Source organism: Erinaceus europaeus, chromosome 9, assembly GCF_950295315.1.
Source record: "Erinaceus europaeus chromosome 9, mEriEur2.1, whole genome shotgun sequence".
In the NCBI taxonomy this organism is placed as follows: Eukaryota; Metazoa; Chordata; class Mammalia; order Eulipotyphla; family Erinaceidae; genus Erinaceus; species Erinaceus europaeus.
In genome coordinates, this window is record NC_080170.1 from 102,931,538 (window position 1) to 102,956,930 (window position 25,393).

The 25,393-nt window shown below is 37.3% G+C and overlaps 1 protein-coding gene across 1 annotated transcript in view; it reads left to right on the top strand.

Annotated features, from left to right (window-relative positions):
- The window catches only part of ACAP2 (ArfGAP with coiled-coil, ankyrin repeat and PH domains 2), a 136,866-nt gene that overhangs the window by 18,899 nt on the left and 92,574 nt on the right, over nucleotides 1-25,393 (top strand). The window lies entirely within an intron of this gene.

Genomic DNA, 25,393 nt, shown 5'->3' on the forward strand with positions numbered 1-25,393 from the left:
AAAAAAAAAAGGTGTTCTGAGAGGTGGTACAGTGGATAAAAAGCTGGACTTTCAAGCATGAGAACCTGAATTTGATCCCTGGTATCACGTGCCAAAGTGATGCACTGGTTCCTTTTCTCTCCCTCTCATAAGTAAGTAAATAAACAAATCTTAAAAAATTTAAAAGAGAATTCTCTAAATGTTAACTCTGCACATACTGGCTTATAAAGGATGAATAAGATAGCCAATTTATTTTCTTGTTGAGTCTTAATTTTATTTCAGTAGAAATATTTAAGGGATAATCAATATTTACATATTAAAGTTTTATTTTATTTAAAATTTCATTTTATGAAAGTATATATTGTCAAACCCAGATATGAACATTTTTGCTTCCAAGTTTTACATTTTCCTAAGTATGCTTTTTTTTTTTTTTGTCTCCAGGGTTATTGCTGGGACTTGGTGCCTGCACCTTGAATCCACTGCTTCTGGAGGCCATTTTCCCTCTTTTGTTGCCCTTGTTTTTTCTTTAAATTGTTGTTGTGGTTATTATTATTGTCTTTAATGATGTCATTGTTCGATAGGACAGAGATTAATCGAAAGAGGAGAGGAAGACAGAGAGAGGGAGAGAAAGACACCTGCAGACCTGTTTCATCACTTGTGGATCGACCCCCCTGCAGGTGTGGAGCTGGGGGCTGGAATCGGGATCTTTACCTGGCCCCTGTGTTTCCTGCCATATGCGCTTGACTACTGTGCTCCCACCAGACTCTTCCTCCCAGTATGCTTTTAAAATTAAACTAAAATAGAATGACTAGATATAAAATGGACTTAGATTGACTGAAGTAAGTGACTCAGTAACATAATATCTTTTTGGTAACACTTTCATATTTGTTTTCTTAAAGGAATATAAAATATCAGTGTTATATCTCTTGGTAATACATTCCCTTAGAGTTTTTTTTGTATATTGTATTGGCTAATCCTTGTGATACTGGAAATAAGTACACTTTTTTATTATTTACTTGAAAAAAGATGTTAGGAAATTATTTTAATATTATTTTGTGTGATAGTAATAAAGAGATTGTGTTTAAAATTTTTAGTCTATTAATGATCAACAAAGTGATATATCATCTGGAATTTGCTTTAAACTATTGTATGTCAGCAAAAAAACAGAATATGGGTGGTAACACTTTGATAATTGTTAACTCCCTGTTGTGTATGTGAGAGGGCATTGAACATTTCTCAAAATAACAAGCCATGTTCCTTTTCTTATTTTAATGCATGTTTTATTCATTTCATAGGAAGTTAAAAAATTCATAACTAATGATACCTCACTTAGATTAAAAAATGAATTAGAACGGTAGCTTGTATGTGAAAATTCTTTGGTATCTAGAAACTTATGTTAACTTTCCAGAGAAGTTCTTTTTTATATGTGGTATCAAGAAAAAAAAAAAAAAAACCAAAACTCAAGGCTTTATAACCTATTTTTCTTCTAAATGTTTTATTAAAAAGAGAATCATTAGGAAAAAAAAAACAGTGATTATATGCTTCTGAATTTAGAGTCAGTCAATTTAAAGGTAGTCAGAAATAATCTTAAAGATTTACAAATAATCTTTTAAAATCTGACAGAAAGCTATGACAATGGAAAAGTTCTGTGCAGCTTATAAAAGTGTTTAATTCAAGCCACTCATAGTTGTTGAAGGCTGTTATGTATATTTGTCACTTATCAGTCAGCTATTGTGTAAACTGTGTGTAATCTTTTCTATGATTACAGCACTAATGCATAGCTAGTATTGCTTTACTATGATTCCGAGAGACAAACAAAGGCTTCACTTTTTATTTAAATTCAGCAGCTGTATTGTGGCTACAGGTGCTGGTAACAGTCATTGAAGTAAAAATAGGACAATGGTGTAAAGGTGGAGTTTGATTCTAAGCAAGTTAACATTTGGTGTCAAAGCCTTTGTCCTTTGTATTAGGAATACTTTAGTTTTCTTTTTAATCTGATGTTACTTGATTCTTTGAGAAGTCATCCTGCAGTCAAGTAGGATGCACATCATCTTAGTCAAGAGATTCATGTCACAATCACTTGGGGGAACTTTTCCCAAAATACCTTGTTTGGATTCTGTGACTGATCTGCTAGATCAGGACTTTTGGAGAGAGCAGGGTTCTGGCATATGTACTTTGAAAACACTGTTTAGGTGATTATTAGGAGAATCTTTAAGGACAGTTGCTCTGGGAGTGTCATAATTCTTTAGTAATTGTAAATTAATAATAATGAATTATTACAGTGAGTTCTTTAAGTAATGGTTATAAGCAGGGCAATTTCCTATGGACTATTTAATTCCATTCTTTATTCTGTCTCTCTAGATAAAGCAAATGATTCAAAACTGCAGTGGATTGTCATAGTGTTTTCAGCAGGCAAGTGATGTGATAATTGTGTTTTACATTTTTTTTTTTTTTTAACCAGAGCACCTCAGCTCTGGCTTCTGGTGGTGCAGGGGCATTAAACCTGGGACCTGGGAGCCTCTGGCATGAGAGGCTCTTTGCATAACTATTATACTATCTATCCCCACCCATGTTTTACATTTTGCGACAAATTCAGAGATGTCACTAGAATCCTTAGGTATGCAAGTCTGCACTCTACCAGTTGAGCTGTTTCTTCAGTCCCAAGAATGTATATATGTATGTATGTATGTTTGTATGTATCTATGTATTTACTTATTTATTTAGTTTTTACCTGAGCACTGTTCAACTCTGGCTTATGGTGGTACTGGGGATTGAATTTGGGAACTTTGGTGCCTTGGGCATGAAACTCTTTTTGTATCTCCCCAACCCTACAAAAGAAAAAAAATTTTTTTAAGGTGAAATCACCATTTAAAAATTTTATTTATTTAATCCCTTTTGTTGCCCTTGTTTTATTTTTTATTTTTGTAGTCGTTGTTGTTATTGATGTCATCATTGATGGATAGGACACAGAGAAATGGAGAGAGGAGGGGAAGACAGAGAGGGGGAGAGAAAGATAGACACCTGCAGACCTGTTTCACCGCTTGTGAAGTGACTCCCCTGCAGGTGGGGAGCTGGGGGCTTGAACCCGGATCCTTACATCGGTCCTTGCGCTTTGTGGTACATACGCTTAACCCACTGCGCCACCGCCCAACTCCCCCGATGAATTTTCAATTAAATTTTTTCTCCCTAGTGAGCTCTTCTGTCTATTCCTAGTCTTATCAGTTTTATTGCACTTGTAGCACAGATACTTTAAGTGATCATTGTCATCTGGGCCACAGAAGATATATACTTAAATTTTAGAAGCTATTGCTAAATTTAGCTCCAATAAAAGAAAATGATGGGAGGGAGTCAGGTGGTGGCACACTTGGTTAAGTGAATATATTACAGTGCGCAAGGACCTAGGTCCAAGCTCCCAGTCTCCATCTGTGGGGAGGTGGTGGGGGGAAGCTTCACAACTGGTGAAACAGTGCTGCAGGTTATCTCTATTTCCCACTCTGTCGTATGCTTTACATTGGTTTGTTCTAGCCCTCCCCCCGCCAAGAGAATTGGATCAGTCCTATTAATTTGGCGGGCCTGCTTGGCCCCGCCCAAAAAGAAACCCCGAGAGAGGGTTCCTGAGTCGGAGAGTTCCTGAGTTCCTGAGATAGACAGAGTTCCTGAGTTCCTGAGTTCGAGAGTTTCAGGGTTACAGAGTAAGAGAGAGTTCCAGTGTGCCAGAGTTTCAGAGGGTTCTCAAGTACGAGAGTTCCAGAGTGCCAGAGTTGGAGAGTTCCTGAGTTCCAGAGTAAGAGAGAGAGTGCTTGCGCCGCTGCAAAGAGACAGCAGAGTTTTGTTTGGTGATTAGTTTGTCTTAGTTTATGAATCGTTGTTCCTGAATAAAGAAATACAGCTTCCCTGCCCAGCCGTTGTCTCCGCGTCTCTGTTACCCGCCCGTGAAGCAAGCCGGCCCGGCAAGAGCCTTCCGAATTTTAACAACACCACTCCCTCAATTTTTGTCTCTGTCCAAAATAAGTATGTAAAAATTTAAAAGATTTTATTTATTTATTTCTGAGGAAGATAGGAGAGAGAAAGAACCAGACATCACGCTGGCATATGTGCTGCCGGGGATCGAACTCAGGACCTCACCTCATACTTGAGAGTCCAAAGCTTTATCACTGTGCCACCTCCCAGACCACGTAAAAAATTTTTTTAATGTTGGAGAACTAGTCTTAAGGTTTAGTGTCTTCTCTCTTAACTTTAAAAGTAGCTTTTTTTTTTTTTTAAATGTGGAGTTGGAATGAATTGATGACTTCACACATGCATAATACAGTTTAATAGCCTTCTTAGGTCAATTTGTTCTAGTCTGCATTCAGAGAGAGGTAGAGAGACTAAAGCTCTGCTTCACCATCCATGGGTATCTGTGATTCCCCCTCTGACAGCCCCCCCCACATGCCACACAGGGTGCTCCCAAGTGGTGCTGGGTATTGAACTTAGGGTCCCCTGTGTATGTCAGGGTGTTTAGGGTCCCCTGTGTATGTCAGGGTGTATGCTTTATCCATGGAGCCATCTCCTGAGCAGACCTCTAGTTTGAAATGTATGGAGTTTAGAATTAGTGATGCACATTTAATTTTGTCATATGCTGCATTGCTATCATCTAATACTATAATTATTTTCGGTTGTTATAGCAGAATATTTCACGGGTGGCCTAAATGACAAACATTTATGTCATGTTCGGGAGACCGAAAGTTTAATCACAGTTTCCGCATAGGTGTTTTTTTTTTAAGTCAAGATTCATTCATTTATTTTTATGTGGTGCTGAGGAATGAACACACAGGACATGTGAGACACTACCACTGAGTGGTCTCTGAGTCAATTTTTCATCACTTTTACTTTAGAGGAGTGGGATTGGGGGGAAAAGAAGAGACAGATTCAGAGGAAAGACTCCACAGCACAGTTTCACCACACATGGAACTTCCTTGGTGCTATCCATGGTGCTTTTATGTGGTGCCAGGATTTGAAACTAGGACCTCACACACATCAGGACATGTACTCTACTGGGTAAGCTGCATCCCAGTCCTGTGTATTTATTTTGTGAAGGAGGAGACACACTGACCCTCCAGAGTGCTATATACATTGCGGGGTGGGATCAGAGGCCTGATGCTTGCAAGTCCTGCATCTACCACTGAACCACTCCCTAGCCCCAGCAGAGGTTAGTTTTTGATGAAGACATTCTTCCCAGTTTAGAAATAGAAATATGGTCCCTTTGTCTCTTTTTAATGACTAATTCCACAGTGGTAACTCCACCCACATGACCCAGTCTAACCCTACTTACCTCCCAAAGGCTCCACCTCCAAATGCCATGATATTGAAGGTTAAAGTTTCAGCATACGAATTTTGTGGTCTTATAAAAACATTCAGTCAGTAACAAAGCCAATTGTGCTACTTTTCTTTTTTATTTATACCATAGTATGTAAAATGAATGAATTTTCTAATAGTTAAATTTTATTATAGTCCTATGAATAATCTTTCTTTGATCATATTTTAAAGCACAGCTAGATGTTATGTTTTATTTATGATTTTTGCATTAATATTTGTAGTTTATAATGAGTTATTGTTCTATCTTAACTGTTGGGAGTGGTGTGATAGTCACTTTTAAAAACTAAATCTTAAAAAAAAAGTTTTTTGGATAGAGAGAGAATTGAGAGGAAAGGGGAACTGTGAAGCTTCCTCTTTTCAGGTGGGGTCTGGGGGCTTAAACCTGGCTTCTTGTGCATATTAACCTGTGCAGTCTACAAGGTGTGCCACTGCGTGGCCCCTGGTGACACTTAAAATAACTAAAGAAGAACTTGGGTGGGGGTTGGGGAAGCTCAACTTGTTAGAGCAACAAAGTACATGCTTGAGGCCTCAGAGGCTGTAGATTTCATTATTCAGTATCTTATGCCAGAGCTGAGAAGTGCTCTGGTCCTGTCTCTGTCTCTGTCTCTGTCTCTGTCTGTCTCCTTCCTTTCTCATTATTTCTGTCTCATAATAAACAAATATATCATTTAAAAGTAATATTTAAAACTGAATACAGGCTACTTTCTTCATCCTCTTAAAATATGTTCTTGAAGTTTTTTTTAAAAGATGTACTTTTTATATAAGAATGAGAGAGAATGAGACAGATTACAGTATTTCTTATCATATATTGTATCAGGGATTGAGTCTGGGACCTCAGACATGCAAGGAATATACTCTACCCAATGAGAACCTTATAATCTTTATGTAATTCCCCTTGTTAGGATATTCCTCATTGTTTTTGGGAAATTGTCATATCAAAAAATAATCTGTTATGTATTAAGTAGCATTCCTCCAAAAGTTGTTGACAGCAGAATCATTGCAGATATGAGCATGTTAAGAAGAGGTCATATCACTGTAGATTGCATACTTGATTCACTATTAATGTCTTTGTAAGAAACTTGAAGATATTCTAAAGACTTATACACAACGAGAAGATACCCACGGCAAATGGTAGGGATTGGAGGGATGCAGCTACAAGTTAAGGAATGACGGCTACCATTATAAGCTAGGAAAAAAAGAGAGAAAGAGGCACATAGAGAGACAGACAGACAGACAGACAGACAGACATACACACACACACACACACAGAGAGAAGCAAGCAAGGATCCCCTCCCTCTTTACAGGGGTCAGAATAAGCATGACTCTGCCAACATGCTGATTTCAGACTCTAGAACTGTGAGAGAATATATATGTCACTTATCTTATGGTAATTTGTTAATGTTGCCCTAGGAAACTTTAAACACATTGTATTTCGCTGATTTTTTCAAATTTATACAACATTGGGCTGCGCAAAATATTGTGGATTTATTTTCTTACTTAAAAAAAAACATGATGCTAGGTATTGAACACAGGACCTCATGCTTACAAATCTAAAGCTTTATCTGCAATGCCACCTCCTGGGATGCTATTTACTTAAATTTTAATTAGTGGATTTTCTTTTATAATGTGTCAATATGGTGTCCACAGTTTATTTTTTATATATCTTCCCAAATTTAGTTCATCAATTCTATTTTTATTGATGAATACATTAGTTTTCATAATTCCTTCTACTTTTTTTTAGAAAGAGAACAAAGTGAATTTATTAAATATTTTATGCTCTGCTTTATATATCAAGTGGTGGGGAATTATCAAAGTACTATATTGATTAAAATGACCACAGTACCAATAAATTTACTTGAGCCAGAGGTTATATTTTAAATATATTACTATTGATTTAGTAGTGATTTACAAGATGAAAAGATAGTTAAGGACATAATTCTATACTGCTCCTACCTACCACCAAAATTCTGTGCCCCACAACCCCTCCAGTGGTAATTGCCATGGTTCTTCCAAGGTCTCAGATATGGCTTGACTATATATATATATGTATATATATATATATATATATACATATATATATATATTTTTAAGTTCATTTGTTTCATTTATCTATATTCCACACATGAGTGAAATCATCCAGTAGTTGGCACTTCCTTCCTTACTTCAGTAAGCATAATCACTACCAGTTCCATTCATTTTGTCTCAAAGGACACAATAAGTCTTTTAACTGCTGAGTAGTATTCCATTGAGTGTCCCATGACTACTTCTTCTTTTTTTTTTTTTTTTGTGTAGGGGTTATATTTTTCTATCCTTTTTAAAAATTTATTATCTCTACCCCCCCCCCCCCCACACACACACACATGCACTCACTACCTCATGCTATGTGGTATAGAGGATAGAACCTGGGGTTTCACACATGGTAGACACACCTGCTTGGCTTCTAACTATAGAGGGTGAAAATGTATAATTTGAATAATGGAGACAAAAGAAGTTTTGGGGCTAAATTTCCTGTGTGAAGAACCAGTCTGTTTTCATAAAAGCTCTTAAGACATAGGCCTAACTCTATAAACTACGTGGGAGATAAGAAATTCCAGGATGTTGGCAGAGTAAAGTTGGTACGAGAAAGAAGAGGAGGAAGCAATGCTATCATTTTGCCTCACCTGCACAAGAGCTAGCCAGGCTTTAACAGTATTAATCATGGGGAAATTTTTAGTGTGATAAGTTTTATTCTGATCAGCATAAATATTTATTTTTTTCATACTCTGAAGGAGTAGCTGAATGGGCAGAAGAAGATAAAACAACATAGTTATCCCATCATCAAATGAATGTTATGACACAGGAATCATTCCAGATGGTTCACCTGAAGACATTTGTGATTTTTCCATCATAATTTATTTCAGAGTTGGTGAGATTGCTCTTAAATAGGGATACAGTTTGGTGGCATGGTAATATTCACCCTCCACTCCCCCCAGTGAATGTATGCTACTGCGAGACTATTTAATATTTCAAAGTTAAGACCTATGTTAAATCTTTAGGTTGAATGTTATGTCAGATGGAGTCTAAATGGATCAGGGTTCCTTCTTTCCTTTCACCCACCCTCCCTCCCTCCCTCCCTCCCTCCCTCCTTCCTTCCTTCCTTCCTTCCTTCCTTCCTTCCTTCCTTCCTTCTTTCCTTCATCTTTCTCTCTCTTCTCTTTTCCCTGCATCACAGTTCTCTTCTTGTTCATGCTTGTAATGCTTTCTTCTGTTTAACTGGACATGTTTCTAGTCTTTGAGAAATTTAGCTTGTTGAGCATTGTAAGAAGTAAATATGCTTTCTGATCATGCTGTATGTGTTTTACAGTTTACAGTTAGGTCTGATTAAGTACAAAGCATATATAATGAAAATTAAGGCAGTTTATAAAGACCTTTAAAATATTTATATATTAAAATTTTCGTAATGTTATTGATTATAGTAAGTAACTGTATATCAGTAAGCAGATAAAAATAAAAGCATGGGAAAATCCCATATAAGTCAATAACAAATAATATAAAACAAAGATTAAATCAAGATAAAATATGTGGAATTTTGTAGTTATAAAGCAACTATAAAATTTGATGAAAAGGAAAATGTGATTAAGGAATATCTTGTTACAGATTCAACAAAGTGCAAATTTCTTAATTTACAAATATAAGTGTAAATCAGTGTCTTGAAAGGATAGTATACTTAAATATTTGTTAGACTAGTTAATTTTTGCAATTAAGAACCATGAATATGATGTCTTATTTAAAAAAATACATTTCCTAAGATGAATCCAGAACACATATGAAAGGAACCAATTTTTAAAAAATTTCCTTATTGGGGAATTAATGTTTTATATTCGACAGTAAATACAATAGTTTGTACATGCATAACATTTCTCAGTTTTCCACATAACAATACAACCCCCACTAGGTCCTCTGTTATCCTTCTTGGACCTGTATTCTCCCCTGCACCCACCCTAGAGTCTTTTACTTTAGTGCAATATACCAACTCCAGTTCACTTCTACTTGTGTTTTCTCTTCTGATCTTGTTTTTCAACTTCTGCCTGAGAGTGAGATCATCCCATATTCATCCTTCTGTTTCTGACTTATTTGACTTAACATGATTTTTTTCAAGCTCCATCCAAGATTGGCTGAAAATGGTGAAGTCACCATTTTTTTTTTTTATATAGCTGAGTAGTATTCCATTGTGTATATATCCCACAACCTGCTCAGCCACTCATCTGTTGTTGGACACCTGGGTTGCTTCCAGGTTTTGGCTATTACAAGTTGTGCTGCTATGACCATATGTATACACAGATCTTTTCGATGGGTGTGGTGGGTTCCTTAGGATATAGTCCCAGGAGAGGAATTGCAGGATCATAAGGTAGGTCCATTTCTAGCCTTCTGCGAATTCTCCAGACTGTTCTCCACAGAGGTTGGACCAATTGACACTCCCACCAGCAGGAGGGTTCGAAAGGAAGCAAATTTAAAAAGATCTAGAGACAATAGAAAATGGTATAGCCACTTGAGAAATAATGAGAGATATCTGACTCACTACTTGGGGGAAAAAAGTCTGGCTATATACTTTTCCAGAATACATTTTAGGTGGAGTAATGTTTTGGAGGTTAAAATTAAAAGTAGTGCATACAAGTGGAAAAAACTCATTATTTTGAGGATCAGGATCATCTTTACCAAAGACAGAAGCTATAAAGTCACTTCTGACTCTGCTAGAAAATTACCACCGTAAATGAGTTACAGGAAAATATTTGGAGTATGTAGAAGGAAATTTAAATCCTATACATTTAAAGAACTTTTGGAAAGGTCTTGCAGGCTTGTGAGTTGGTATTACTCTGTCATGTAACAATTCTTCCTTATCTTTTCATCCAAAGGGGGTACGTTCTGGATATTTAAAAGCAAATCCAAATTAATGTACTCCAAAAAAAAAAAAAAAAAAGGCTTGTAGTGACATTTATATGAAATATCCAGAATGGGACAGTTACCAAGACAGAAAGTAGATTAATGGTTGCCCAAGTCTGCAGTTAGGGGAAGGTACGATGGGGGACTACAATAGGGTGATGACAGTGTTCTAGAATTCAATTGTGATGATTTTAGTAGCCTCAAAGCTGAATTGTTTGCTTTAAATGAATACGATATCGGAATTTTTATCTCAATAAAGCTGTTGACTTTTTTAAATTGCAAGTCTGCAGAAGATGCTAATATCACAAACAGGCAATTGAGAAAAAGAGACAGAGTGACTAGTAAACTTAATTGTTTTTCATTTTGAATTAATTGAACAAATGGGAATAAATTCAGCATCGAGAGGCCATTCTTTTTTAATCTTTCAGTTGATGAAGATTTAATTAGTTTAATTAGTTAATGCTCAAACTATTAAGACATAGGTGTACTCATGTAGTTGGCAGAATTATAATGATTTGTTTTTTGTGGGAGACTGGAAGAGTAGATACTGTATCCCGTGGTGCAACCCCCTCCAAAAAAAAAAAAACCTAAAATATTTATACTCATAAAATATTTGTGCCAGCAATTCTACTTTTAGAAATTTATCCGAGGCTTTCTTTTACTTACCAGAATTTTGCAAGTATCTCCATGTTATATAATGTGCTTATGTATGTATATATATATATATATACATATATAAGTATATAAGTACATATATAAGTACATATATAAATACATATATAAGTAAATATATATATATATAAATATAAATTTACTTATTTATTACCAGAGCACTGCTCTTCTCTGGCTTATGGTAGTGCAGGGGATTAGACCTGGTCCTGGGAGCCTCAGTCATAAGAGGTTTTTTGCATAGCCATTATGCTGTATCCCCACCCAGTAGTATTTTAAATAATTCCACACACATACATATTTAAAGGATGATAGTCCTTGTAACACATTTTTTTATAAGAAATACTGTCTTGGTCTGGGGAGATAATGCAGCAGTAGCACTCTCACATGCCTAAGGTCTCAGGTTTAATTCCTGGCACCACCAGATGTCAGAACTATGTAGTTTTGCTCTGGACCCTCCTGTTGCCAGTTATGAAAGACAAATGAATAAATCTTTAACAAATAAAAATCTTTAACAAATAAAAATATATTGTTACCTGGACTTTTATCCTTTTGCTGAGATATTGTTAACAATTATCAAGATAGATTTTAGGCTGACTGAGCATCCATCAAAGAGCGTGGTAATTGAAAGTTCTAAGAAATGGTGCTCTCCATTTATATGACATCTAATTTTTGACAAGGAGGCCTCAAAATATTGAGTGGAGAGCATCTCTTCAACAAGTGGTATTGAAAAAATTGGGTTGAAACATGCAGAACAATGAAACTGAACCACTTTATTTCACCATACACAAAAAAAAACTACAAATGGACCAAAGATTTGGCTGTTAAACCAGAAACCACCAAATGTTTAGGGGAAAATACTGGCAGAACTCCTGTCTTACGTTTTAAAGGCATCTTCAGTGATTCCAAGTCCAGTCCCAAGGAAGACAAAAAAAAAAAAAAAAAAAAGTAAACCAGTGGGACTACATCAAATTGAAAAGCTTCTGCACAGCAAAAGAAACCACCATCCAAATAGATATTCTTACCAAAAAACCGTATCCAAAATGGGGGATATGGACAGAATATTCACCCAAGCGATCCAAAGGGCCAGCAGATATATACAAAGATGCTCAAAGTCACTGACTATCAGAAAAATGCAAACAAAAACAGTAGTGAGATACCACTTCACTCCTGTGAGAATGTCATATATCAGAAAGGACAGTAACAAGTGTTGGAGAGATTGTAGGAGGTAAAGGAACCCTTTACATTGCTTGTGTGAGTGTAAATTAGTCCAACTTCTTGTGGAGAGCAGTCTGGAGAACTCTCAGAAGGCTACAAATAGACCTACCCTATGACCCAGTAATTTCTCTTCTGAAGATATATCCTAAGATAGCAAACACACCATCAAAAGAGATCTGTGTAAACCTATGTTCATAACAGCACAATTTTTAATAGCCCAAACTTGGAAGCAGCCCAGGTATCCAACAACAGATGAGTGGTTAAGAAAGTTGTGATATATATTCATATACTATGTAATATATATGGCATACAATTAGTTGTTAAAGATGAAGTCAACTTCTTCACCTCATCTTGGATAGACCTTGAAGGAATTGTGTTAAGTGAGATGAGTCAGAAATAGAAGGATGAATATGGGTCGATTTCTCTCATGAGCAGAACAACTTAAGAAATAAGAACAGAAAGGGGAAACATGAAGTAAAACTTGAACTGGTTTGGTGTATTGAACCAAGGCAAAGAACTGAGAAAGGAAACAGAGGGAAATGGGGAGAGGGAGGGACTTTCAGGACCTGATGCATGGGGTGAGAGTATTTTGCAGACATGGCGAGATGGGAAATTCTACTTGTGCCAGTAACTACTGTAAAACATTAAACCCTCAATTAAATAAAAAGGAAGGAAAGAAGGAAGGGCGGCCCAAGAGTTGGTGAGAGTATCAAATCTGAGACACGAGGTCCTGAGATTGATTCCCTGTATTGCATGTGCCAGAGTGATGGTTCTCTCTGCACCTCCTCTCTCCATCACTAATAAGTAAATTAATCATTAAAAATAGAACATGCCAGGGAGATAGCAACAGACTTACATACCCGAGATCCTGGAGGTCCCAGGTTCAATCCCTGGCACCATCATAAGCTATAGCTGAACAGTATTCTAGTGTCTCTCTCCCTCCTTCCTTCCCTCCCTCTCTCCCACTCTGTCTGTAATATATAATAAATAAAATATTTGAAAGATAAAATATGAGAAGAAAATTGAAATAAACAGCGGTTTTTTGAAGACACGCTAACCTCTTAATCCATTGAACTAGAATTTAGAAAATTGTTGGTGAATCCAACTTAAACTTCTGCCCTGGTGTAGCAAATAGTTAATTTTGGTAGAGAACTTTGTGTGCAGAGTTCTGTGTGGAGGTGATGAGAGTGTAGAAGGGTGAGGAGGGAGGCCTAAGTAAATGAGGACCAGATTATGGGCCTCAGGTAACATTCAGAATTTTAAGGATAGTAAAGGGTCTTAGAGCACTGTTAATGAGGATAGTAGTGAATCATTGAAAATGTTAAGTAGGAGGTTGATCATCTTCTCACTTGTTTTAAGGAGTGATTGCAGTGATTTGAACCAAGGGAGTTCTTTAGATGATAGCTACTACAGTTCAGGTGAGAGGAAATGATGGCCTGCTATAGGTAGTAAGTGGACATAAACATTGGATAACGTTGGTGTCTTTGGGCTGGGGAGATAGTATAATGGATAGGCAAAAAGACTTTTGTGTCTGAGGCACCTAGGTCCCAGGTTTAATCACCAGCACCACCATAAACTAGGGCTGAGTAGTGCTCTGGTAAACAAAACAAACAGAACAAGGAAGCTGGGTGGCGGTGCACCCGATGAGAGTACACATGTTACAGTGTACAAGGACTCATGTTCAAGTCCCTGGTCCCCACCTGCGGGATAGGGAGGGACGACTGACAAGTAGTGAAGCTGTGCTTCAGGTCTCTCTCCTCAATTTCTCTGTCTCTATCTTAAGTAAATAAATATTTTGAAAAGGCACCAATGTATTTAAGAAATAGAATGGTAAGGTGTATTTGCTTTGAATGTTAAGTCTGGGATGGTATTGATTTTTATCTTAACCTGTTGCATGAATATTGTTACTATTTCACTGAGCTAGTAAAAAGCAGAGCAGGTGAAACAGATTGTGTCCAGATTTTTTTGAGTGATGTATGCGTAGTCTATTCTAGCATAGATATTCCAGCCAGTGGTCTGAAACTCTGACAGAGTTGTGGGCTGGAGATAAAAATCTGAGATCTTGATATTTATTTCCTAGAGAGTAAATTGGTTTATGTTGGGATGATTTTATTTTCCATTTTGTGACAGACATGCATTAAGCTTATACTGAAGAACTACTTGCCAAAGGAGAGGTCATCTGAAAATCTTTTATTGAATCTATTTTTTTATTGTTGATTTAATAATGATTGATAAGACCATAGAATAAGAGGGGTACAACTCCACACTATTCCCACAACCAGAACTCTGTATCCCATCACCTCCATTGGAGGTTTTCCTGTTCTTTATCCCTCTGACAGCATGGACCCAGGATCATAATGGGGTGTAGAAGGTGGAAGGTCTGACTTACTTCTCTGCTGGACATGGGCATTGGCAGGTTGATCCATACTCCCAGCCTATTTCTGTCTTTCCCTAGTTGGGTAGGGTTCTGGAGAGGTGGAGTTCCAAGGTACATTGGTGAGGTCATCTGTCCAGTGGAGTCAGGTTGGTATTATGGTAGCACCTGCAACTTGGTGGAGAGATATTGAATCTATTTTTACTTGAATGTTGGAGAGTGTATTAGTTGGATTTCTACTTGCAAGTGTCACATCATTTTTATGAAGATAAGTACTATTATCACTATATGTGTTGGCTTATTTTCTTCAGGTAAGTCATCTAAAGTCTGAGAATAGTTTCTTATTAATTAGTAATAACTCTGACCTAGAATATGCCAATAGTATGCTGTAGATCACCCATTGTGTAATGAGCATCAGTCGTATCAGATGTATGTAGTCCATTCTTAGTCATTTAAAGTCAAGGCATTAATAATCGAGTGGAACATGAATAAATGCTCAGAAAAGTAGATAGCCATGACAGAGAGAGATGGCAGGTCTCTGACTGTAATTTCTTGTGAGTTTTGTCTGGGCCATCTTGCTGCCTCCTCTCATTGTGAATCTACTGATAGTATTTGGCCATCCTGACAGTACTGCCATTCTTTGGGTTTTGTCCTCATAGAAAATCTCTACTCTCCCTTGTGGAGATAAAGCCATGAAATTTATAGTTCTTTCTTCCCCCTAAAGGTATTACTCTTGACTTGCCACCATTGACAAGCATTAAACATTTTATTTCAATCTGTTAAACAGTGGTGATAATTATTTTTCTTTGGCACCTTAACTTGTACATACAGTGGTGTCAATTTGTGGGAATGAACTGACTTTATAGAAACTCAACTTAAAAGTATTTATTTTTTTATTTTGAGGTAAGCTTGAGCAAATACGTTTAACTTTTGTTTTTCTGTATCCAATGAAAGGCACAAATTAATGTTTGCAGTTGTCCTTTTTAGCTTCTCCCCCCCCACGCACATTTTAGGTGACCTTTTCCCTCTTTAGATGACTTGTGCCTTCATTCTAATTTTATACTGTGAAAACCAGAAGGAACTTAACTAGTCATTTAACAAGTCATTTCACAATAAGTTTGTTGATCTTAGCATAATAGATGGGCCGTCTTTTTTTCCACCACCTTCTTTTATGGCACAGTGGAATGATGTTAACTCACACTGTAATTACAGTGCCATTCCACCTGCTTGAATATGCTAACTCCCTTGACAAGAAATTCAGTCTGTTGGAGGAGGAGGAGGAAGCAGGAAGGAAGAAGAGGAGGAGGGTAAAACAGAAAAGCATAACTTTCTAAATTAGTACTGATTTTTTTGTGTATGTGTGTGTGAGAAAAAATATGAACCAGTTTTCCTTTTTGATCAGGGTAAACTATTTCCTTAGGTAATTTCCCTGTAAATAGTGAATACTTGCAACTGCACAAAATTAAAAAAAAAAAAAAAAAAACAACAAAACACCACATTTTATAAAGCTCCTATCTGCTGTGCAGAGCAAATTCTGCAAATGACTTGAAATCATACGCCTGTTAAAGAGAGAATCTGGGGCCCTAGCAACTGAAGAAACTGTACTTTTCTCTTCTACTCCCACTTTCCTATGTAGATGATGATCTGGATAACACTTTAATACTGTTGCTTTTTTTCTTCTTTTTTTTTATTGTGAACTTGGACTCACAGTTATTGACATCTTGTAAAGACTTGAGAATGAGACATTCCTATTTACATAGAGCATAATCTTGCAACTCAACCTTGTGCTATGACTTAGTTGCTTTTTCCATTACTCTGTTCTCTGACCCTGATAGTTTTTACTGTGGATACTGTGTATTGATTGATAGGGGAGAATTTAAGTGGGGAAGGTTTTGTTTCTCTAACTACATTCTTCTCCTTTTTAAAATTAATTTATTTTTTATTTATAAAAAGGAAACATTGATAAAACCATAGGATAAGAGGGGTACAACTCCACACAATTCCCACCACCAGGACTCCATATTCCATCCCCTCCCCTGATAGCTTTCCTTCTTCTCCTTCTTCTCCTTCTCCTTCTCCTTCTCCTTCTCCTTCTCCTTCTCCTTCTCCTTCTCCTTCTTCTTCTTCTTCTTCTCCTCCTCCTCCTCCTTCTTCTTCCTTGAGAGGTAATCAAATAATGTTGGCAGACTTTGAAAAGGAAAGATGCTGGAGTTTGTGGAGAATACAGATGTGGACAGAAGATAAAAATTTCCCCATAAATTATTAAGCTAAACAAATAGCTTAAAAAGCCATCACTATTTTCATCTATATGTATTTTTTTGCCCTTTAAGAAGCATATAAAGGTTTTAGTGTGAAGTGTGATAATGAACATTTGGTGGGAGTTTTTTTATATATTTATTTATTCCCCTTTGTTGCCCTTATTGTTTTATTGTTGTAGTTATTATTGTTGTTGTTATTGATATTGTTGTTGTTGGATAGGACAGAGAAAACTGGAAAGAGGAGGGGAAGACAGAGGGGGAAAGAAAGATAGACACCTGCAGCAGACCTGCTTCACTGCTTGTGAAGCAATTCCCCTGCAGGTGAGGAGCTGGGGGCTTGAACTGGGATCCATAAACCGGTCCTTGCGCTTTGCACCACCTGCGGCTTAACCCGCTGCACTACTGCCTGACTCCCTCTTTCTGTTTTTTTAATTTTTTATTTCTGAAAAGGAAACACTGACAAAACCATAGGAAAAGAGGGGTACAACTCCACACAGTTTCTACCACCAGAACTCTGTATCCCACCCCTTCCCCTGATAGCTTTCCTATTCTTTATCCCTCTGGGAGTATGGACCCAGGGTCATTATAGTGTGCAGAATGTGGAAGGTCTGGCTTCTGTAATTACTTCCCTGCTGAACATGGGTGTTGGCAGGTTGATCCATACTCCCAGCCTGCCTCTCTCTTTCCCTAGTGGGGCAGGGCTCTGTGAAATTGGGGCTCCGTGACACATTGGTGGTAGCATCTGGAACCTGGTGGCTGAAAAAAGATTTAACATATAAAGCCAAACAAACTGACTAATCATGAACCTAAAGGCTGGAATAGTGCAGATAAAGAGTTGGAGGGGTGGGGGTCTCCGTTTTGTAGATAGCTAGTTGGCCTATTTTAGTTATATTCCAAAGGGCCCATGACTATACTAGTGTTTTCCTGAGCCTGACATCTGCTTTGCAGGTGGACCCAAGTTATTGTCTGGGGAGATGATGTCATGGCTGGAAAAAGGGCTAGAAAGCTGCATCAGGGAAGAGAGTATCTCCCAAATATGGGAAAGGTGTATAAATATTGTTGACCATAGATCCCATCGATGTGAACTGGGGCCCATATTCAGTTTAGGAGCCTATGTAACGTGCATTCCTGTAGGTTTGAGCTTGCATTCTGTGGTCATGAGTAGGAACGTTCCAAGCTGCCCCAATTTCAGGACCCATCTTCCTCAGGTGGAAGATAGAATATGTTATCCAGCCTCCCTTGGGACGATGGAACATTCTCTACCATTGTTGATCCACATTGAGGGCAAGGTCCTATGGGGGCCCACAAAGGGGACCATTTTGTTGTACCTGATGGAGATGACCAGTGATAATGGAGAGAGGGATTTATTCGAGGATTAGGCCCTGGGAATCTCAGGACTCCCCGACTAGGGCACCAGTTGGTGGGGTGGCCTGATAGTGACTAAAGAGTCATTGTTAAAGTCTGCCATTCTCTTGTCTTTATTCAGCTTTTGTAAGCTTTTGTAACCTTACTTTGATAAGGTTGCTTTGGAGTGACTGAGGGAAGTGTAATAGGAACTAAGTGAGGAGGGTATGTAGGTCTAAGTAGAAACTATTTCACTAGGAACTTTATGGTGCCTTTTTAGGTCCTTCTACTTGCTTGCTTCATTTATTGACTCACTGCAGACTATTCTGCACTTTTGCTTTCAAGTATATATTTTGCCCTAATTTATGGATGCATGTGTACATATGCCCGATCTCATGGGACCTGGTCTATATCTCGGTTTTGGGGCATTGTTAGGAAGCAAACCAGCCGAAACAGAATTAGAGAATTCTATGAGAAAGGAAAGGTCTTTGGTGAAAGTTTTTATGACTTATACATTTTTACTGTTTTCCTCTATTGAAAGGAAGAGTGAGGGCCTGAGGGAAGGATTGTTTGGGAGAGGATAATCAAATCCAGATTCTAGTTTTTCCTTTGAATACATTTTCTAGAATAACAGAACATTAAGAATCTGGAAGTTATATTAAAAGATAATCCATTCTGTTCCTCACTTTTTATGGATGACAGAACTGAGATTGGAAGAAATTAACCAGTTTTCTTAGGTATTTATACCATTTGGCTAGACTAAAATTTTGATTTCCTGACAGAATCCTGGAAGCTATTTGTGACTTAAAATTCTTAGTATTTTAATTTTTCTCCATGTTATAGAACTTAGTAGGCCAATCGAAGCAAATAGCAGCTATACTCTAAAGTAATATATAGAGGATGACCTTTTAATTATTCTGAGACTTCTAAAAAATAAAGTCACAGAGTTTAAAAAGGTAGATTATTATATTGTGTAATATATACTCATAACCTTAACTCTTCATACTGATTGCAGTGTTAGTTTTTTGTAGACTTTTAGGAGGACCAGACAGAAATAACCTTCCTAATTCTGGAGAATCAAGTAATATTTTAATACATTATAATGTCTTGTAAAGTTATTTCTGATGTAAGTAAGCAATTAAGCAATTGGATGATTTCCATTATGCGTTTGGTGTACAGATTTTGGAAAAGGGTAAAGGATTGAAATGATACCTCTTCAAGCAATTTTGACTTCCTGTTTTGCTTGCTGACCTAAGTCTTTTACAACGTTTTATTCCTTTTCCAAATCATTTTCTTGCTAGACATTTGTCATAAATTAATCTTAGTGCTGCTGTCTTCCCTTTATGTCTCATAAAATGAAAGTGAAAAAAGAGTCAGTTTTCTTTAACACCAAGTATAGCTGATATCCATGGATTACTTACCATGGCACTTTGCTAACTTTTTAATATGTATTTTTGAGTTTAATTACCATACATACCAGTGGAAGGGACTTACTTCATAGATGGGATTGAAACATAGAAAAAACTTGTTTGATAGTCCATAGCTAGTAAACAGTAAATTATGGCTCGAAACACAGGTGGTTTTTTCATTCTGTTGCCTATCATTTTATTGCCTCTTAATAAATTGTTGCGAGAGGCATTATAAAGGCACAAAACTTAATGAACAAAGTAAGGGTGATTATTCACGCTATGAGATGATTGTGTGTGCTAGAAAAATTTCCCATTAATAGTAGTCTCTCTGGGCCTGGGGAGTGGTGCACCAGACTGAGTGTACATGCTACAGTTCACTAGGACCCCAGTTCAAGCCCCTGGTGCAGGGGGAGGGAAACTTCTCTTTCCCTCTTTTATTTTCTCTGTACCCTCTCCATTTCTGTGTGTCTATATAATAAATAAATAACATATATAAAAGCAGTCTCTCAAGTTGAATACTCTCTGTTGTTTGGTCAGAGGGAGTCATCTTATCAGTAGGATTTTTTGTCTCCAATTGAGTTATAGGACTGTCCTTGGGTCAGTGAACTGTCTCTGAATCAGCTATTATCCTTCCCCTTTCTTTTCTTCCTTCTCTTCTTCTCCATCCCCCACGACCCCCCAACATAGTCCCTTATTACCTAAGTTGTGTAAGGTTGTGTGGTTGTTAGCTGGGGAAGATGGGTACCACAACAGATGTTTAGGCAACTCCTCTGACTATCTAAATGGATATTCAATTTATATGCAGCTCTTAGGAGTTTTCTGATATATAAAATGGAGAATATTATAAATTAAAATATGTACATCATAGAGAAAAAATATCTAATAATTCTCTACATGTAATTATGACTTGGAGCCTCAAGTCCATCTTTAATTATTTGAGGATAGTTATGTGCATATTAGTGGTCTTGAATGTTCTGTTGTTGCATTTTAGATTACATCATCATATGACTTAAATCTTAGGTTTTTAATTTCATTTTAAGGATATTGCCAAGGTTGAAGCTATGGTTTATTTTGGAGGTGGATCTCAAATAGATGGGTAAAATAATTTCTTATCACTTCTGGTTTCTTTTAAATAGTTTTATTTTTATAAGAAGAATGTAATGCTTATATCACACATATTATTTGGTTATTTTTATAGATGATCTTGTAAAAACAATGGTTTCAAAAGTTTATTGCTATACTAGGGGTATACAATTATCTGGGTGGGGAGAGTTCTATTTTTGTGCTTCTCAGAGATCATTAATTTCGTAGCCTGAACTGATCACTATGTGATTAGAAATGTCTCATTGTTAACACTTACTGCTAGATATTTTCCTATTCTAGTTTTCTTTTTAGTTAACTATGTTTTGAGCTGATCATTAAAAGCTGTGATGATATGAATAGATAAAAGAATGAAACTGTTATTAAAAAGAAACTGTTCTTCTGAATCCTGGACTTAATCATCTTTTTAGTATCCAGTCAACCAGAACTAAATTCTGAACATGATTTTCTTTTATGTATTTTATGTAAGAGATTTCCATTTATATGCTTATATCATAATGAAGAATCAGTAAGTTTTTTTTTTTTTTCTATAAAGTGTTAATGCTTAAAAGTACTAGGTTTTGGGAGTTGGGCTGTAGCGCTGCGGGTTAAGCGCAGGTGACGCTAAGCTCAAGGACCTGCGTCAGGATCCCGGTTTGAGCTCCCGACTCCCCACCTGCAGGGGTGTCTCTTCACAGGTGGTGAAGCAGGTCTGGAGGTGTCTATCTTTCTCTCCCCCTCTCTGTCTTCCCCTCCTCTCTCCATTTCTCTCTGTCCTATCCAACGACGACGACAACAATAATAACTACAACAATAAAACAAGGGCAACAAAAGGGAATAAATAAATTATATATATATAAAAGTTGGCTTTAAAAAAAAAGTACTAGGTCTTATGGACCCTATAGTCTCTTCTCCAACTACTCTGCCATTAGTAAAATAGTATGAAAGCTCTAATAGGAAATCTGAAAATAGGGGGTTGGGCAGTATTGTACTGGGTCAAGCACACATAGTATGAAGCGGAAGAACCTGTGTAAGGATTCCTGTTCGAGCCCTCAGTTTCCTATGGGGGTGGGGGTGTCATTTCACAAGCATTGAAGCAGGTTTGCAGGTGTCTTTCTCTCTCCCTCTCTATCTCCCCTCATCTCTCAGTTTCTCTCTGTCCTATCCAATACAAAATGGAAAAATGGCTACCAGGAGCAGTGGATTTGTAGTGTAGGCACTGAGCCCCAGCGATGACTCTGGAGGAAAAAAACAAAAAAAGAATATAGAAATGAATGAGTTTCATTCTGTTTTCATATAACTATTTGTAGGTGATGAAATTTGAAGTTGATGCAATTTTTATGTGTCATTAAACATTCTTTTGACTTCAAAAATATGTATTTATTTATTGGAAGAGGGAGGGGAAGAGAGTGTGAGCCAGAAAGAGCATCACTCTGGCACGTGAGATGATGGGGATCAAACTCAGGACATCATCTTTAGTGTCTAGTGTTTTTGTCCACCATACCAACTCTCAGGCTACTTTTTTTTTTTTAAACCATTTAGAAATGTGAAATCCATTTTGGTTCGTGTTTTAGGCTTAAAAAGAACATATGGTGGACCTGGGTGGTGAGTAGAGTCCTGAATTTAGGAGCACGAGATCCTGAATTCAGGCCTCAGTATCCTCAATATCTTTTGTTCTCTCCCCCCACCCATTAATAATATTAATATAAAAAAAGCGAGTAAATTTTTTCAAAAAACAAAATAGGTTAAGGGTTGGACTGGACTGATAGGCCATAGTTTGTGGTGATACTTTGCTTCTAGCTTCCTGTTTTTTTTTTTCCTTTGTTTTAGCGTATTTTAATGTTTTGGCTACTTTGCTACTTAATTAGTTGTCCTTTTTTACTGTTAATGTGTTCACCTTAAATTTTAATCACTTAGTATTATTCACTGTTAAAATTTAGATTGTTGAGGGTAAGGCCTTTCACATTTCTCCTGTTGCCATCAGTGTGGGCATGACTGGGACTTAGTACCATTCCTGGTGGCTTTCTTTTTTTTTTTAAATAGAGGATGAAATACAGAGAGAGAGATTGTGCAAGAGACAATGAAGTGAGACACTTGCAGCATTGCTCCTCTACTTGTGAAGCTTTCCCCCTGCAGATGAGGCTGAGGGGCTTAAACCTGGGTCCATGCATATGATAACATGTGCATTCTGTCTAGTATACCACCTCCTGGGCTCAGTATTGACCCTTTAAATATTTTGCACAACTATATGTCTGTGCTTATAAATGCTTGAAAGAGTTGGAAAGGTATATCTGTCATCTAGTATTTGAAGGGCTGTTGTGTAGATTGTTTTATTTCATTCATATGGAGATATTTTCCAGAATAGTTTTCTGCAACAATAAATAGAATAGGGTTGGGGGTAGATAGCATAATGGTTATGCAAAGAGAGTTTCATGCCTGAGGCTCCAAAGTCTCAGGTTCAATCTCCTGCACCATCTTAAACCAGAGCTGAGTAGTGTTCTGGTAGAGAAAAAAAAAAGAATAGGGAACATTTACTTCCTGTCTATAGGGGTAAAAGAAGAGGGAGCACGAAGCCCTTACAGTGTTCTTTATATCATAGTGTATATTATGCTAATAATACAGACATTTCCTCATTTAATGTTTTTTTTTTAACCTCTTTTTGAGTTTGTATTTTTGAGTTTGCATGTAGGTGGATAAAAAAGTGAGGATGAATTTGAAGATGTGTTTTCTTTTTTTGAAGACATATTTTTGAGAGACTGATCCACTCTATATGTACAGTGCAGGATTGAACTCAGGGTCTTATGTGTGCATATCCTCTCCAACACAAAAAGGTTGCATTTTCTAGCCTAGTGGAGCAATATGCACTTTGTAAAACACAGCTAAAGAAAATGGTACACTGGGGGCCAGATGGTTACGTACCGGGCTAAGTGCTCATAGTACGAAGAGCATGGACTTGCACAAGGGTCGGGGTTCAAGCCCATGGTTCCCCCCCTGCAGGGGGTCTCCTCATAAGCAATGAAGCAGGTCTGCAGATCCCTTTCTTTAATTTTCCCTCCCTCCCTCCCTCCCTCCCTCTCTTTTTCTTTCTCTTTCTCTTTCTGTTTCTCTATTTCATTTTTCTTTCTTTCTTTCTTTCTTTCTTTCTTTCTTTCTTTCTTTCTTTCTTTCTTTCTTTCTTTCTTTCTTTCTTTCTTTCTTTCTTTCTTTCTTCTGCCTATCTTTCTCTCCTCTCTCAATTTCTGTCTGTCCTATCCAATAAAATAGAAAAAATGGCCACCTGGAGCAGTGGATTCATAGTGCTGGCACTGAGCCCCAGCAATAACTCTGGAGGCAAAAAAAAAAAAAAAAAAAAAGATAAACTTGCAGCCAGGGAGATGCTTTAGTGTGTAGAGCATAGCAGTAGCATGCGCGAGGCCCTAGGTTGCTCTTGGGTATGGTATGTGCAGAGAGAGCAAGTGCTCTGTGTCTTTGTCATTAGATCAATCTACCAGTCATTCAGTTTTTAAAATTGAAAATAACAAAACTTAGAGGAGAAGCGTTTCTGTCTCTATGCTGTGAAGATTTGTAGCACCTCCTCATGTGATATTGCTGAGCTACCCCGGCCTGATATTTCCTCCGTATTGGGGTGTGTTTGTGTGTGTGGGCGGGGGGCGCGAGTAGACAGTAAAACACAGGTCAGCCATTCCTAGAGCTCTGTGTGGTGTCAGTGAAGGAACCCCAGCACCTGCTTTGTGTAAGGCCTGTGTTCTTCCCTTGAACCACCTCCTGGCCTCCCCTCCTGTGCTTTTGAACTGATTGCTAATATATTTCATCTTATGGAATAGACATCATAAATTCTTTAATTTTTGAGGTTAAAAAACTTTTTCAATAAATGTTGACCAAAATGGAGAAGTAGAATCATAAGTTGTTAAACATGGGGCTGGGTGGTGGCGCACCCTGTTGAGCGCATGTTACAGTGCTCAAGGACCTGGGTTCAAGGACTCAGTCTCTACTTGCCCAGGGGCAAGGCTTTGCAAGTGGTGAAGCAATGTTGCAGTTGTCTTTCTTTCTGTCCCTCTTAGCTCCATCACTTCCTGCTTTCTCAATTTCTGGTTTTCTCTTTCCAATAAATAAAGATAATAATTTTTTTTTTTTAAAAAAAAAGCTGTTCAACATGATATTTTAAAGAGGCTAAGTGGGTATTTAGAGGAATATAACTTAGCTCTACCTATGTTTCTCTTCTTAGCTCTATTGTCTGAGAAATACTCGGAGATCAGATGTCAGTAGTTATTCCAGTAGTTGTTAGCTCCCCACAACTATCCTGTTGAAACTTCTTGGTTAATTCAAAATGTTGCTCATTTACCAAGTAGGTATTAGAAAATGGCACCAGTGACTTATGGTATCAGCAGATGGGTTGCATTTTGTTGTACATATTCTCTTATTCTTAAAGTTTGGGGGCCAGGAGGTGGCACACCCAAATGAGTGCACACGCTTCCATATAGAAGGACGTGGGTTTGAGGCCCATTCCTTACCTGCAGGGGAGGATTCATGAGTGGTAAAGTAGATCTGCAGATGTCTCTCTTTCTCTTTCCCTCTCTATTTCCTCCTTCCCTCTCAATTTCTCTCTGTCCTGATAAAAAAAAAAGTAAAAAAGCATTTGTTAAGAAAAAAAGTTTTAACTGCTATCTTGTGCTGGATAAATTCCTGGTTTTGTAATGTTCTCTTGTAACATGATATGGTATCAAGTACTAATTAGTATTTTGTAATTTTGCCATTTCTCTTTGTCAGTGTTATCTGCTGATTTCTTT